The 16931-nt window shown below is 51.6% G+C and overlaps 2 pseudogenes; both read right to left on the reverse strand.

Moving 5' to 3' along the window:
* Nucleotides 1-10114: 10114 nt before the first annotated feature.
* On the reverse strand, nucleotides 10115-10295 carry LOC144674172 (U2 spliceosomal RNA; annotated as a pseudogene).
* Nucleotides 10296-15638: 5343 nt separating this feature from the next.
* Nucleotides 15639-15812, reverse strand: LOC144674179 (U2 spliceosomal RNA; annotated as a pseudogene).
* Nucleotides 15813-16931: the final 1119 nt, after the last annotated feature.

Below are 16931 nucleotides of genomic sequence, written 5' to 3' on the forward strand. Positions count from 1 at the left end.
ATCTAGAGGCTTGTACATCGCGTCCCTGCGGACACGATCCATTTTCGACCTCCAGATAAAGCGGAAGATGGCTCGAGTTATCGCCGTCGCGCAGGAGTCTGGAATGGGCCAGACCTGCGCCACGTACAGCAACAGTGAGAGTACCTCACACCTGATGACCAGGTTCTTACCCGCAATGGAGAGGGAGCGTCGATCCCACATGCCCAGTTTCCTCTTCACCATAGCCACTCGCTCCTTCCAGTTTCTAACGCATGCCCCGGTCCCTCCGAACCATATCCCCAGCACCTTCAGGCCGTCAGCCCTGACAGTGAAGGGGACAAAGGATCGGTCAGCCCAGTTCCCAAAGAACATGGCCTCGCTCTTCCCACGATTTACCTTGGCTCCCGAGGCCAGTTCGAACTGGTCGCAGACGTGCATCAGTCTGCGCACCGACAGCGGATCCGAGCAGAAGACGGCGACGTCGTCCATGTACAGGGAGGCTTTTACCTGAGTGCCTCCACTGCCTGGGATCGTCACTCCTCTTATGCCCGGATCCTTCCTGATGGACTCGGCAAAGGGTTCTATGCAACACACGAAAAGGACAGGCGAGAGAGGACAGCCCTGCCTGACTCCAGATTTAATCGGAAAGCTATCTGTTTCCCACCCATTGATTGAGACTGCGCTACTGATGTTAGTGTAGAGCAGTTGGATCCAATTTCGAATTCCCTCCCCAAAGCCCATTTTGGAGAGCACATCCCCCATGTAGGTGTGCGATATTCTGTCAAAGGCCTTCTCCTGATCCAAGCTGATGAGGCAGGTATCCACACCCCTGTCCTGTACATAGGCAATCGTATCCCTGAGCAGCGCCAGGCTGTCAGAGATCTTCCTGCCTGGCACAGAGCAGGTCTGGTCAGGGTGAATCACCAATTCCAGAGCGGATTTGACCCGGTTGGCGATGACCTTGGACAGAATCTTATAGTCCACATTCAACAGTGAAATGGGTCGCCAATTTCTAATTTCCTCCCTTTCCCCCTTGTGCTTGTAGATGAGGGTGATGATGCCAGAGAACAGATTTTTTTTTTTGTTGTAAAAATATACTTTATTCATAAAAAATCTTCAATCACATTCAAAACCATTTCAAAAACAACATTACAAGGGTACAATCCAGGTTAAACTTTTACAAAATGTATCACCAGGTGCATCAGTACAAACAATATTACAATCATTTACAGCCTTTCATTTTGATCTGTACAGCCCGAGGGGCTCTAAACAGTTCCCAGTCTCTCGGTGCGCTGTGGTAGAAAGGTCTTAGACAGCGACCCTTCCCCATTGCGCCTTTGCGGCAGCTGCCCCAAGCTTTAGTGCGTCCCTCAGCACGTAGTCCTGGACTTTGGATTGTGCCAGTCCGCAACAATCGGTCGGGGACAACTCTTTGTGCTGGAAGACCAACAAGTTTCGGGAAGACCAAAGCGCCTCTTTCACCGAGTTGATGATCCTCCAGCTGCAGTCGATGTTTGTCTCGGTGTGTGTCCCTGGGAACAGCCCGTAGAGCACAGAGTCCTGTGTCACAGAACTGCTCGGGATGAACCTCGACAGCAACCACTGCATCTCTCTCCAGACTTTCTTTGCAAAGGCACAATCCACAAGGAGGTGGACAACGGTCTCTTCCCCACCACAGCCACCTCGAGGGCAACGTGCAGAGGGGGTGAGCTTCCTGGCGTGTAGGAAGGATCTGACGGGGAGGGCCTTTCTCACCACCAGCCAAGCTACGTCTTGGTGCTTGTTGGAAAGTTCTGGCGATGAGGCATTCTGCCAAATGACTTTGACAGTCTGCTCGGGGAACCATCCCACAGGGTCCACCCTCTCCTTTTCCCTCAGGGCCTCTAGGACGTTACGTGCTGACCACTGCCTGATGGACTTGTGGTCAAAGGTGTTTTTCTGCATAAATTTTTCCACCAGGGACAGGTGTTGCTGTACGTGGCGCAGGTCTGGCCCATTCCTCACTCCTGCGCTGTGGCGATCACGCCAGCCATCTTCCGCTTTATCTGGAGGTCAAAAGTTGATCCTGTTTGCAGGGACATGATGTAAAAAAACTCTGGATGAAGGGGGAAAAAACATGCCCAACATCACCCTCATCCTGATGGCCACCTTTGTGTATGGCAGTATCAAGCTGTGTGTAGACCCAAACACCAAGCGTCACTACGTGCTGAGGTTCTACCTGTCCCTGGTGTTGCGAAGGATGGGTCTGGCCACCCTGCCGCGGAACGCTCCAAGTGCCGTATCACCTGCCCCGTGTGGAAAAACTTATGCAGAGAAACACCTTTGTCCGCAAGTCCATCAGGCAGTGGTTAGCACGTATCACCCTAGAGGCCCTGCGGGAAAAGGAGATGGTGGATTCCGGCGGACGGTTCGCCGAACAGACCGTCAGGGTCATTTGGCAGAATGCCTCATCACCAGAACTCTGAAGAGAGTGGCCGTGGTTCTTGTCGAGGTGCATCCCGAGCAGTTCCGTGACACAGGTATGGACTCTGTGCTCCAGGGGCTGTTCCCAGGGACACACGCCGAGACAAACATCAACTACCGCCGGAGGATCCACTCGGTGAAAGACACTCTTTGGCTGTCCGAAACTTGTTGGTCTTCCATTGCAAAGAGTTGGCACATTCCAAGGTCCAGGACTACGTGCTGAGGGACGCACTAAAGTTTGGGGCAAAGGCGTAATGGAGAAAGGTCGCTGTCTACGGTTGCGCTAGATGTGTCGTGTAACTGGCAGGTAATGGAAAATTTCGAGAAACACTCAGTCACAAGGGAGAACACGTGACAGGCATGAGAGACAATCCATGAGTCTTTGTAGCTGAGTTTCCGTGTGAGCAACTAGCTCACAGCGCAGAGGAGTTCTTCGATCGAGGCCTGCTGTATTTTTGTCTTTGCTTTCAGCTTGAGCAGTCAAAGAACAAAGAAGAAAAAAAAGTACAGCACAGGAACAGGCCCTTCGGCCCTCCAAGCCTGCGCCGATCGGTCTGTGGAGCTTGCCAGCTGACCAGGTATGCAGCTAAAGTCCTTCCACATCTACAGGGAAGGCAAAGTCAGCAGCGTTTCTCCCAGAGTGTAGAGAGTCCTTGGAACTCTCTTCCTCGAAAGGTGGTGGAAACAGAGTCTTTGAATATTTTCAAGACAGAGCTGGATAGATTAACAAGGCGGGGTTGGAAGGTTATCGCTGGTAGGCAGGAATGTGGGGTTGAGGTTACAATCGGATCAGCCATGATCTTCCGAGTAGTGGAGCAGGCTCTTGGGGCCCAGCGGCCTACTCCTGCTCCTAAGTTGTATGTTCAGACATGTAGGGGCATTACTTTTTACTGATTCCAGTGCTTCTCCTGCACTGAACCTGGAGAGTACTACGTCAGCTGCTGTTGAGTTGTTTCCTGATGCCCTGCTTTCTTTTGTACGAGCTGTCTAGCATCCTCGTTTATGGGCTTCCTTTGCTTGGCATTGGGCCTTCTTTTGGGCTGACTGTTGGTCTATTTCCTTTACGGGATGTCAGCATGACATCACCAGAAGGGAAATGTGTCATGTTATGAAGTCACAGTAAATAAGTCCAATGCATTATATCATTATAATAACACAAGATGATGATCAGCAGTGAGAAGGCAGGTGGCAGCAAGGATAAGTACAGGTACGACACAGCGAACAGCCTTAGATCCTGTTAAAATGTTGAAAATGTTTCTCCCCTTCTCGAAGATTATTTCCTTCAAAATTTTAGAAATCTTTCAGCTTCAACCAGAAGTCACACACAAGCCAAACAACAAAACCACCTGCGTGCACAGCACAGCACACCATCTGCCAGCCTGCAATGATGTCGGCTCTCTTTTAATCACCTTTTCCCCTCCCATCAGTCCTATTCAGCAGGCAAGCAAAGGAGCGCAGAAAATACATCTGCACGGCTGTTTCTAACTTCTAGAAAGGGAACAGCCTTATCCTAGGAAAGTGAAAAATACCTATACTGTCACAAAGTGATGAACTTGAACTGCAAAACACCACGCTTACCTGAGCTTGTGTCACAGTTTTTGCTGTCTATCTCAGCCAGTATTCTCAGTCGTCCATCCTGGCTTCTTGCTCTCTCTGCAGCTTTCAGATGCCTCCCCTTGGCCGGCCTCAGTGCTCGGTGATAGATCAGCGCTCGGTATTATTTCTGTCCTCAGTGGTAACTGCTAGGGGAGAAAGGCTTGACTTTTTCAATCACCTTTTACCTCAGTAAAATCCAAGTAGAACCTAAAGTGGCAATGCTTCTCCCTCTCAGCACCCAACATGTCTTGCCTTTTCTTCAGGTTGGATTTGAGGAAGCACTACAGTTGCTGCCTGGCTGCCATTTCAAGTACAGAGACAAGGGGCAGCCCCATGACCCCTCCCCCGACTCCTGCACAATATGCAAATGTAGCACATTGTCTGAGTGCAATTTGGGAGCTGAAGACGATTTCACAGTGGGATACAAGATATGAGGAGAGGTTTCCTCACAGACACACCGCCACATAAGCCCCTTTAAATTTGCGCGGCTGTGCAAAAAGTTTAATGGGCCCGCACACTTAAACAAATCGGTCACGCACTGTAATGACTCGCCTCATTCAGTTCAACAGAAATTAGGATCATGTTTTTAACCTGTGCCCTAGTTTTAAAATATTTTGTGTTCCATATTTACTTTCTCAATTTGTTATTAATTTACTTTACATTGCTTTATATTCTATTTTGTCTTGGACATGCATCACGGTTCGTTCAATCTCACTGGTTAAGAAAATTAAAATATTTAGTTTGATCAGGGTCTTACACTTGTCAAGAGGAGCCCTTTCAAATACTGGCCTGCTTTTGGAGGCCTGAAGTCACTGGAGCTGCACAAGTCAAGACGACTGAAGGCCTGATTCGCTGTGTAATATACTTTGCAGCATCTTGTTGCACTAGCAGGCAGGAAGGAGTTTTCAGCAATGCAGTTTAAAGGCTTGATACACTAAGTACACTTTCATTTCAGGTTTGTCATTTCAGGACGCTGCGTGTTTTTTTGCTCTGTTTTCTGACTCTGAAATTCTAATTCAGACTGTGGAGAAGAGCTGTTGTTGCTGCTGTTGGTTTTCTTTGTAACTGTTGTCGTTTTTTTGTGGAAAAATATACCTTATCCATAAAATATCTGAAAGAACATTACAAAACATTTCAAAATGGCCATCGCAAAAAGTGCAATCATATTCCAGTTTTTCAAATAGATCATGTCGCACCCTGCGACGCTTCAATACGATCAATGAACATTACAGACATTTCAACATGCTCATTACAGGCAGTCAGACAGTGCAATAGTATTCAAGTTATCTACATAGATCATGTTGCACTCTGAGGTGCTTCAATACAATTGTGATAAATGTAATATTCACTGCATACATTCAATGTGAGTCTTTCAGGCCGAGGGGTCTATACCTTTCCCAGTCCCTCGGTGCACTATGGCTGAAAGGTCTTAGACAGCGACCGTTCCCCACTGCGCATTTGTGGCGGCTGCCCCAAGCTTTAGTGCGTCCCTCAGCACGTAGTCCTCGGCCTTGGAATGTGCCAGCCAGTCTGCAACACTCTGCTGGGGACAACTCATTGCACTGGAAGACCAACAAGTTTCGGGCAGACCAAAGAGCGTCTTTCACCGAGTAGATGATCCTCCACCTGCTTGTCTCGATGTGCGTCCCTGTCCCTGGGATCAACACGTAGAGCACAGAGACCTGTGTCACAGAACTGCTTGGGATGAACCGCGACAAAAACCACGGCAACTCTCTGCAGACCTTCTTTGCAAACGCACATTCCACAAAGAGGTGAACAACGGTCTCGTCCCCACGACAGCCACCTCGAGGTCAACATGCAGAGAGGGTGAGACTTCAGGAAGGATCTGACGGGGAGGGCATTTCTCACCACCAGCCAAGCTACGTCTTGGTGCTTGTTGGAAAGTTCTGGAGACGAGGCATTCTGCCAAACGACTTTGACAGTCTGCTCGGGGAAACATCGCACAGGATCCACCATCTCCTTTCCCCGCAGGGCCTATAGGACGTTACGTGCCGACCACTGCCTGATGGACTTGGGGTCAAAGGTGTTTTTCTGCATAAAGTTTTCCACCAGGGACAGGTGGTACGGCACGGTCCAACTACTTGGAGCGTTCCGCGGCAGCGTGGCCACACCCATCCTTCGCTAAACCGGGGACAGGTAGAACCTCAGCACGTAGTGACACCTGGTGTTTGCGTACCGAGGGTCTACGCACAGCTTGATACAGCCGCACACAAAGGTGGCCATCAGTGTGAGGGCGATGTTGGGCACGTTTATTCCCCCTTTATCTAGAGGCTTATACAGCGCGTCCCTGCGGACACGATCCATTTTCGACCTCCAGATAAAGCGGAAGATGGCTCGGGTGATCGCCGTCGCGCAGCAGTCTGGAATGGGCCAGACCTGCGCCATGTACAGCAACAGCGAGAGTGCCTCACACCTGATGACCAGGTTCTTACCCGCAACGGAGAGGAAGCGTCGCTCCCAGATTCCCAGTTTCCTTTTCACCATAGACACTGGATCCTTCCAGTTTCTAACGCATACCCCGGTCCCTCTGAACCATATCCCCAGCACCTTCAGGCCGTCAGCACTGACGGTGAAGGGGACAAAGGATCGGTCAGCCCAGTTCCCAAAGAACACGGCCTCGCTCTTCCCACGATTTACCTTGGCTCCCGAGTCCAGTTCGAACTGGTCGCAGATGTGGATCAGTCTGCACACCGACAGCGGATCAGAACAGAAGACGGCGACATCGTCCATGTACAGGGAGGCTTTGATCTGAGTGCCTCCACTGCCTGGGATCGTAACTCCTCTAATGCCCGGATCCTTCCTGATGGACTCAGCAAAGAACAGGCGAGAGAGGACAGCCCTGCCTGACTCCAGATTTAATTGGAAAGCTATCTGATTCCCACCCATTGATTGAGACTGCGCTACTGATGTTAGTGTAGAGTAGGATCCAACTGGATCCAATTGCGAATTCCCTCCCCAAACCCCATTTTGAGAGCACATCCACCATGTAGGTGTGCGATATTCTGTCAAAGGCTTTCTCCTAATCCAGGCTGATGAGGCAGGTGTCCACACCCCTGTCCTGCACATAGGCAATCGTATCCCTGAGCAGCGCCAGGCTGTCAGAGATCTTCCTGCCCGGCACAGTGCAGGTCTGGTCAGGGTGTATCACCAATTCCAGAGCGGATTTGACCCGATTGGCGATGACCTTGGACAGAATCTTATAGTCCACATTCAACAGTGAAATGGGTCGCCAATTTCTAATTTCCTCCCTTTCTTCCTTGTGCTTGTACATGAGGGTGATGATGCCTTTCCTCATGGATTCTGACATACTGCCGGCCAGGAGCATACTCTCGTACACCCCTAGCAGGTCTGGGCCCATCCAGTCCCACAGAGCCCAATACAACTCCGCCGGCAAGCCGTCGCTTCTGGGGAGATTTACTCTTCTCGAAGGACTCAAGGGCCTAAGTCAGTTCGTCAGGAGTTCGCGGTTTGTCCAGCCTCTCCCGTGTACTGTCGCCTAAGACCTCCGTGATAGAGGACAAGGAGGACTGGGAGGCCGTGCTGTCCGTCGGCTTCACGTCATAAAATCCGGCATAAAAGGATTTGCTGATCCTCAAAATGTCGGACTGCGCTGACTTTACTGATCTGTCTTCTTCATTCAGGCTGCTGAACACAGAGCTCTCTCTCTGTTCCTTTTGGAAGAAGAAACGTGAGCACGTCTCATCCTGCTCCACGGAGCGGACTCTGGAACGGAAGATGTTCTTGGAGGCAAAGTGCGAGGCTTGCTGGCTCTTCACCTCTTGGAGTTCTTCCTTGACATCGACCCCCACCGACTGCAGCCGGAGCAGATTCTGCATGTTTTTCTGGAGTCGGGACATTTCCCTCTCTTCCTTTCTAGCTTTCTGGATGCTTTTGAGGATGAAAAACCTCTTGGTGTTTCCCTTGATCGCTTCCCACCAGTGTGTCAGGGACTCAAAGAGGGGTTTCATGGTTCTCCAACCTTCATAAGCCCTCTTGAGCTCCTCAATGTTCTCTGGGGTCAGCAGTTGCACGAATAGCTTCCATGCCCCCCTGCCCACCCTCAGGTCCTTCTCCAAGTGGCAGTCCGCCAGTAGGATGCAGTGGTCAGAGAAGAACACCGGCTTGACCTCGGTGGATCTGACTGTGAATGCACGGGACACAAAGAGGAAGTCTATCCTGGAACGAATGGACCCGTCTGGCCGCGACCAGGTGTATCTACGCTGCGCTCCGTCTGCAGGGTTGCTGAAGACGTCGTGCAGCTTGGCATCCTTAACTGTTTCCATCAGGGATCTGGACGTAGCGTCCAATCTGCTTCCGGCCCTGCCGGATCGTCCAGCCGCATCGATGATGCAGTTGAAGTCCCCGCCCAGAATGACCGGCCTGGAGGTCGCCAGCAGCAGTGGGAGCTGCTGAAAAACCTCCAGCCGCTCAGCTCCTTGTGACGGGCCATACACGTTAATTAACCGGAGTGGAGCGTTCTTGTACATTACGTCTGCTACGAGGAGTCGCCCGCCCACCACCTCCTTGACCTCGGAGACGGTGAAGTTGCCTCCCCGCAGCAGAATACCCAGGCCGGAGGAACGAGAGTCGTTTCCGCCCGACCAGATCGATGGCCCGTGGGACCACCACCATGACCATTGCCTGTAGGAGCTGAACTGGATAACCTCACTTATCCACGTTAAACTCCATCTGCCAAATTTTGGCCCATTCACCTAACCTGTCCATATCCATTTGTAAATTTCTCATTTCTTCACTGCAACTTACTTTCCCACCTATTTTGGTGTCATCTGCAAATTTAGCTATGGTACCTTCTACTCCTGAATCCAAGTAAATAGTTGGGGCCCAAGGACCGAACCCTGTGGCACCCCACTAGTTACAGCTTGCCATCCACAAAAGACCCATTTATCCTGACTCTCTGCTTTCTGTTGGTTAGCCAAAGCTCTATCCAAGCAAATATATTACCCTTAGCTGCGTGTGATCTTATCTTGTGTATTAATCTTTTGTGCGGCACCTTATCAAATGCCTTCTGGAAGTCCAGACATACTACATCTACAGGATCGCCATTATCCACTTTGCTTGTCACATCTTCAAAGAACTCTAGCAATTTAGTCAAACACGATTTAGTCTTCATAAAGCCATGCTGACTCTGATGGATTGCATTTTGACTTGCATTTTAGGAGGGTAGTGAAGGCATTGGAGAGAGTGCAGAAGAGGTTTACGAGTTTGGTTCCAGGGGCGAGGAAGTTGAGTTATGAAGTAAGATTGGAGAAGTTGGGACTGTATTCCTTGGGGAAAAGAAGTCTGAGAGGAGACTTGATAGAGGTATTGAAAATCATGAGGTATCTGGAGAGAGTAGATAGGGAGAAACTGCTTGCACCGATGAAAGGATCGAGAAGGAGCGGGCACAGGTTTAAAGTAACTAGCAGAAGAATTAAAAGTGATAGGAGCAGCGAGTGGTCAGGGTCTGGAATGCACCGCCTGATAGCGTGGCGGAGGCAGGTTCAATTGAAGAGGGAATGAGATGATTATTTGAAAAGAAAGCATGTGCTGGGTTACGTGGAGAAGGCAGGAGAATGGCACGAAGTGAAATGTTCATTGGGAGAGCTGGTGCAGTCACGACGGGCGGAATGGGCTCCTTGTGCAGTGTAAGGATTGTGTGAACGTGGATGTAGACGTTTCCGAGTAGCTGTGTAAAGTGTGTGAGCTTTGAGGTGTGAGTTTTGACTGTTGCTGTATCAGCAGCAGCAGCAGCAGCGGGCGGGAGCGGCAGCAGAGAGCTGGTTGAAAGTGTTGTGAGGCGAAAGGTGCAGCTGAGAGAGTGTTTGAGAGGTGTATTTGCAAGTGAAAGATGTTTTTGTATGAGTGAGGTAGAGTGTTTGTGAGATGAGAGTGGTGTCTGTGAGCGTTGGGTGAGCGTGCGTGTTTTTTGTGTGTAGATGGTGCGGGTGAGTGAGAAAGAAAGAAAGTTGTGTTTTGAAAGATGTGCATGTTGAAAAGTAAAGAAAGCAGATGTTTGTAAGAAAACTATTTTTAGCATTGAAAATCCCCTGGAAAGGGGTGGTGCACCATTCCCAGAGATACTGCAATACCGGGTCGATGCGTGGAGTGGACGGAGCAAGCCCCTATTCCATCTCCCTGCTCCAAAAATCAATTTAATATATGGTCCCCAGATAAGGGACGTATCAGATATTAAACTGATAAGAACAGATTTTTTTTTTTTTGTTTTGTAAAAATATACTTTATTTATAAAATGTCTTCAATCACATTCCAAACCATTTCAAAAACAACATTACAAGGGTACAATCCAGGTTAAACTTTTACAAAATGTATCACCAGGTGCATCAGTACAAACAATATTGCAATCATTTACAGCCTTTCATTTTGATCTGTACAGCCCGAGGGGCTCTAAACAGTTCCCAGTCTCTCGGTGCGCTGTGGTAGAAAGGTCTTAGACAGCGACCCTTCCCCATTGCGCCTTTGCGGCAGCTGCCCCAAGCTTTAGTGCGTCCCTCAGCACGTAGTCCTGGACTTTGGATTGTGCCAGTCCGCAACAATCGGTCGGGGACAACTCTTTGTGCTGGAAGACCAACAAGTTTCGGGAAGACCAAAGCGCCTCTTTCACCGAGTTGATGATCCTCCAGCTGCAGTCGATGTTTGTCTCGGTGTGTGTCCCTGGGAACAGCCCGTAGAGCACAGAGTCCTGTGTCACAGAACTGCTCGGGATGAACCTCGACAGCAACCACTGCATCTCTCTCCAGACTTTCTTTGCAAAGGCACAATCCACAAGGAGGTGGACAACGGTCTCTTCCCCACCACAGCCACCTCGAGGGCAACGTGCAGAGGGGGTGAGCTTCCTGGCGTGTAGGAAGGATCTGACGGGGAGGGCCTTTCTCACCACCAGCCAAGCTACGTCTTGGTGCTTGTTGGAAAGTTCTGGCGATGAGGCATTCTGCCAAATGACTTTGACAGTCTGCTCGGGGAACCATCCCACAGGGTCCACCCTCTCCTTATCCCTCAGGGCCTCTAGGACGTTACGTGCTGACCACTGCCTGATGGACTTGTGGTCAAAGGTGTTTCTCTGCATAAATTTTTCCACCAGGGACAGGTGGTACGGCACGGTCCAACTACTTGGAGCGTTCCGCGGCAGCGTGGCCAGACCCATCCTTCGCAACACCGGGGACAGGTAGAACCTCAGCACATAGTGACACTTGGTGTTTGCGTACTGAGGGTCTACGCACCGCTTGATGCAGCCACACACAAAGGTGGCCATCAGTATGAGGGCGATGTTGGGCACGTTTTTTCCCCCTTTATCTAGAGGCTTGTAGATCGCGTCCCTGCGGACACGATCCATTTTCGACCTCCAGATAAAGCGGAAGATGGCTCGAGTGATCGCCGTCGCGCAGGAGTCTGGAATGGGCCAGACCTGCGCCACGTACAGCAACAGCGAGAGTACCTCGCACCTGATGACCAGGTTCTTACCCGCAATGGAGAGGGAGCGTCGCTCCCACATGCCCAGTTTCCTTTTCACCATAGCCACTCGCTCCTTCCAGTTTCTAACGCATGCCCCGGTCCCTCCGAACCATATCCCCAGCACCTTCAGGCCGTCAGCCCTGACAGTGAAGGGGACAAAGGATCGGTCAGCCCAGTTCCCAAAGAACATGGCCTCGCTCTTCCCACGATTTACCTTGGCTCCCGAGGCCAGTTCGAACTGGTCGCAGATGTGCATCAGTCTGCGCACCGACAGCGGATCCGAGCAGAAGACGGCGACGTCGTCCATGTACAGGGAGGCTTTTACCTGAGTGCCTCCACTGCCTGGGATCGTCACTCCTCTTATGCCCGGATCCTTCCTGATGGACTCGGCAAAGGGTTCTATGCAGCACACGAAAAGGACAGGCGAGAGCGGACAGCCCTGCCTGACTCCAGATTTAATCGGAAAGCTATCTGTTTCCCACCCATTGATTGAGACTGCGCTACTGATGTTAGTGTAGAGCAGTTGGATCCAATTTCGAATTCCCTCCCCAAAGCCCATTTTGGAGAGCACATCCCCCATGTAGGTGTGCGATATTCTGTCAAAGGCCTTCTCCTGATCCAAGCTGATGAGGCAGGTATCCACACCCCTGTCCTGTACATAGGCAATCGTATCCCTGAGCAGCGCCAGGCTGTCAGAGATCTTCCTGCCTGGCACAGAGCAGGTCTTGTCAGGGTGAATCACCAATTCCAGAGCGGATTTGACCCGATTGGCGATGACCTTGGACAGAATCTTATAGTCCATATTCAACAGTGAAATGGGTCGCCAATTTCTAATTTCCTCCCTTTCCCCCTTGTGCTTGTAGATGAGGGTGATGATGCCCTTCCTCATGGATTCTGACATACTACCGGCCAGGAGCATACTCTCGTACACCCCTAGCAGGTCTGGGCCGATCAAGTCCCACAGAGCCGAATACAACTCCGCCGGCAAGCCGTCGCTTCCGGGAGTTTTACTCTTCTCGAAGGACTCGAGGGCCTTAGTCAGTTCCTCAGGAGTTAGCGGTTTGTCTAGGCTCTCCCGCGTACTGTGGTCTAAGACCTCCGTGATAGAGGACAGGAAGGACTGGGAGGCCGTGCTGTCCGTGGGCTTCACGTCATACAGTCCGGCATAAAAGGATTTGCTGATCCTCAGAATGTCGGACCGGGATGACTTCACTGAGCCGTCTTCTTCCTTCAGGCTGCTGATCACAGAGCGCTCTCTGTGTACCTTTTGGAAGAAGAAACGTGAGCACGTCTCATCCTGCTCCACGGAGCGGACTCTGGAACGGAAGATGATCTTGGAGGCCTCCGAGGCAAAGTGCGAGGCTTGCTGGCCCTTTACCTCTTGGAGCTCCTCCTTGACATCGACCCCCATCGACTGCAGCCGGAGCAGATTCTGCATCTTTTTCTGGAGTCGGGACATTTCCCTCTGTTCCTTTCTAGCTTTCTGGGTGCCTTTGAGGATGAAAAACCTCTTGATGCTTCCCTTGATCACTTCCCACCAGTGTGTCAGGGACTCAAAGAGGGGTTTCACGGTTCTCCAACCTTTGTAATCCCTCTTGAGCTCCTCAATGTTCTCTGGGGTCAGCAGTTGCACATTTAGCTTCCATGCCCCCCTGCCCACCCTCAGGTCCTTCTCCAAGTGGCAGTCCGCCAGTAGGAGGCAGTGGTCAGAGAAGAACACCGGCTTGACCTCGGTGGATCTGACTGTGAATGCACGGGACACAAACAGGAAGTCTATCCTGGAACGAATGGACCCGTCTGGCCGCGACCAGGTGTATCTACGCTGCGCTCCGTCTGCAGGGTTGCTGAAGACGTCGTGCAGCTTGGCATCCTTAACTGTTTCCATCAGGGATCTGGACGTAGCGTCCAATCTGCTTCCGGCCCTGCCGGATCGTCCAGCCGCATCGATGATGCAGTTGAAGTCCCCGCCCAGAATGACCGGCCTGGAGGTCGCCAGCAGCAGTGGGAGCTGCTGAAAAACCTCCAACCGCTCAGCCCCTTGTGCCGGGCCATACACGTTAATTAACCGGAGTGGAGCGTTCTTGTACATTACGTCTGCTACCAGGAGTCGCCCGCCCACCACCTCCTTGACCTCGGAGACGGTGAAGTTGCCTCCCCGCAGCAGAATACCCAGGCCGGAGGAACGAGAGTCGTTTCCGCCCGACCAGATCGATGGCCCGTGGGACCACCATCGTGACCATTGCCTGTAGGAGCTGAGGTGCGGTATCGCACACTCCTGCAGAAACAACAGGTCAGCTTTGACCTTGGCTAGGTAGTCCAAGGTCGCAACACATCGCGTAGTAGATTTAATGCTACGCACATTTATGGATACAATCTTTAAACCCATTTTAAAGCATTTATTCTCCTACCAAACCCACTGTCTCTGAGAGTCCCAGACCTTTAGTCTGCTCCTTCATACCCGTAGTGAGCTCAAATTCCTTCACTTTGGATGGGCTGAGGTAGATCTCCTTGGCCGTGTTCTGCTCCGGTGGCATCTGGAGGTTCACGTAGAGAGCGGGTTTTGAGATGACCTTTGCTGGAGAAGCTTCTCCAAAACTCACCCCCTCTGGGGTGTTGCTGTTCCCGGCTTCCTGGAGCTGGGGTGCGATGATTGCCTCACTGCTCCCAGATTCCAGGGGCTGTGGTGCACTGGCCTCCTCAGGTTGCAGGCAAAGTTGGGGTGCGCTGGTCTCCTTGTTGTCTCCAATTTTCTGGAGCTCGGGTGTCTCGTCCTCCAACGCCCTGGAGCTTTGCCGCCTCTTCTGTCGGTGCCGCTCTGGCACTTCATCATCCGAAGAGCTGCTGCCCTTGTCATCCGTGTCGGATGGGAGACGCCTCTTGCCGCTTCTCTGGGAAACGCCTTTGCTTCTTCTTCGCTCCCTCTTACTTTTCTTGTTCTTCACCGTCCGCCACTCCCCCTGCTGCTTTTCCACTGCTGCCTCCTCCTCCATTGATTCGCTGTCCTGAGGACTGGGAGGTTCAGGGGGTAGTGCTGCTGATTGGCTCTCTGTTGCCTCAATCTCTTTCTCCACCTTGTCTCTCTCTGTGTCCTCCTTTGTCCCGTTGAGCTCCCTGGGGGCCTTGGTGGTTGGAGTGACACGAAACATTTCTTCTGCTTCCCCCTGGTCGGCTTTGGCTGCCTGTGCGTAAGTACGGCAGCGTTTGGGGCAGGTCCTGTAGAGGTGACTTGCCTCGCCACACAGGTTGCAGCACTTGGCCTGTTTGCAGTCTTTTGTCTGGTGCCCTTCCTGTTTGCAGATCTTGCAGAGGGAGGCGCTGCAGTTGGCCGCCACATGACCAGCCTTGCCGCATGAGCGACAATGCTTGGGTTGCCCAGCGTAGACCAGGTAGCCCCGGTTTCCCCCGATGGCGAAACTGGAGGGAGGGTGGAAAATGGCTCCCTTACCGTCGGTCTTTAGCGTGACCTTAAACAGGCGTTTGCCTGTCCAGATCCCCAAGTCGTCTCGAATCTCGGTGCCGCTCCCCACCTTATCGAAGTACCTGGTGAGGAAGGTGACCACGTCGGCGACAGGGACGAAGGGGTTGTACACATGCACCATCACCTCACGTTCCCGTTGCAACGGCAGAGAAAAGTGCGGCTCCGCCGTCAGGATCTTCATCTCCGGCAGGTCTCTCTTCTCCTCGAACACCCTCAGGAGCCGGACGCAGTCTGCCACCCGCTTGAACGTGACGTCAAAATAACCGCCTTTGCGGGAGTCGTGCAGGGTGAAGATCTCCGTAGCTTGGAAGCCGCACGCCTTCAACAGGATCCTCCTGGTGAAGAAGCCCCGATCCATAGGTGATCCTCCTTCGCTGTGGTTCACCGTGACTCGGACGGTGATAGGTAACCCACGGTATGGATTTGGATTGCGATTGGTTATCGCCCTTCCATCCCGACCTTGCCTTGGCAGGACCATGGTGTCGCCCCTGCAACACTTGATCTTAGCCAAAAGGCCGAGAAGTGATGAGAAAGAAAGAAAGTTGTGTTTTGAAAGATGTGCATGTTGAAAAGTAAAGAAAGCAGATGTTTGTAAGAAAACTATTTTTAGCATTGAAAATCCCCTGGAAAGGGGTGGTGCACCATTCCCAGAGATACTGCAATACCGGGTCGATGCGTGGAGTGGACGGAGCAAGCCCCTATTCCATCTCCCTGCTCCAAAAATCAATTTAATATATGGTCCCCAGATAAGGGACGTATCAGATATTAAACTGATAAGAACAGATTTTTTTTTTTGTAAAAATATACTTTATTCATAAAATATCTTCAATCACATTCCAAACCATTTCAAAAACAACATTACAAGGGTACAATCCAGGTTAAACTTTTACAAAATGTATCACCAGGTGCATCAGTACAAACAATATTACAGTCATTTACAGCCTTTCATTTTGATCTGTACAGCCCGAGGGGCTCCAAACAGTTCCCAGTCTCTCGGTGCGCTGTGGTAGAAAGGTCTTAGACAGCGACCCTTCCCCATTGCGCCTTTGCGGCAGCTGCCCCAAGCTTTAGTGCGTCCCTCAGCACCTAGTCCTGGACTTTGGATTGTGCCAGTCCGCAACAATCGGTCGGGGACAACTCTTTGTGCTGGAAGACCAACAAGTTTCGGGCAGACCAAAGCGCCTCTTTCACCGAGTTGATGATCCTCCAGCTGCAGTCGATGTTTGTCTCGGTGTGTGTCCCTGGGAACAGCCCGTAGAGCACAGAGTCCTGTGTCACAGAACTGCTCGGGATGAACCTCGACAGCAACCACTGCATCTCTCTCCAGACTTTCTTTGCAAAGGCACAATCCACAAGGAGGTGAACAACGGTCTCTTCCCCACCACAGCCACCTCGAGGGCAACGTGCAGAGGGGGTGAGCCTCCTGGCGTGTAGGAAGGATCTGACGGGGAGGGCCTTTCTCACCACCAGCCAAGCTACGTCTTGGTGCTTGTTGGAAAGTTCTGGCGATGAGGCATTCTGCCAAATGACTTTGACAGTCTGCTCGGGGAACCATCCCACAGGGTCCACCCTCTCCTTATCCCTCAGGGCCTCTAGGACGTTACGTGCTGACCACTGCCTGATGGACTTGTGGTCAAAGGTGTTTTTCTGCATAAATTTTTCCACCAGGGACAGGTGGTACGGCACGGTCCAACTACTTGGAGCGTTCCGCGGCAGCGTGGCCAGACCCATCCTTCGCAACACCGGGGACAGGTAGAACCTCAGCACGTAGTGACACTTGGTGTTTGCGTACTGAGGGTCTACGCACCGCTTGATGCAGCCGCACACAAAGGTGGCCATCAGTATGAGGGCGATGTTGGGCACGTTTTTTCCCCCTTTATCTAGAGGCTTGTACATCGCGTCCCTGCGGACACGATCCATTTTC

This window comes from Cetorhinus maximus, unplaced genomic scaffold (genome assembly GCF_964194155.1).
Source record: "Cetorhinus maximus unplaced genomic scaffold, sCetMax3.hap1.1 HAP1_SCAFFOLD_578, whole genome shotgun sequence".
In the NCBI taxonomy this organism is placed as follows: domain Eukaryota; kingdom Metazoa; phylum Chordata; class Chondrichthyes; order Lamniformes; family Cetorhinidae; genus Cetorhinus; species Cetorhinus maximus.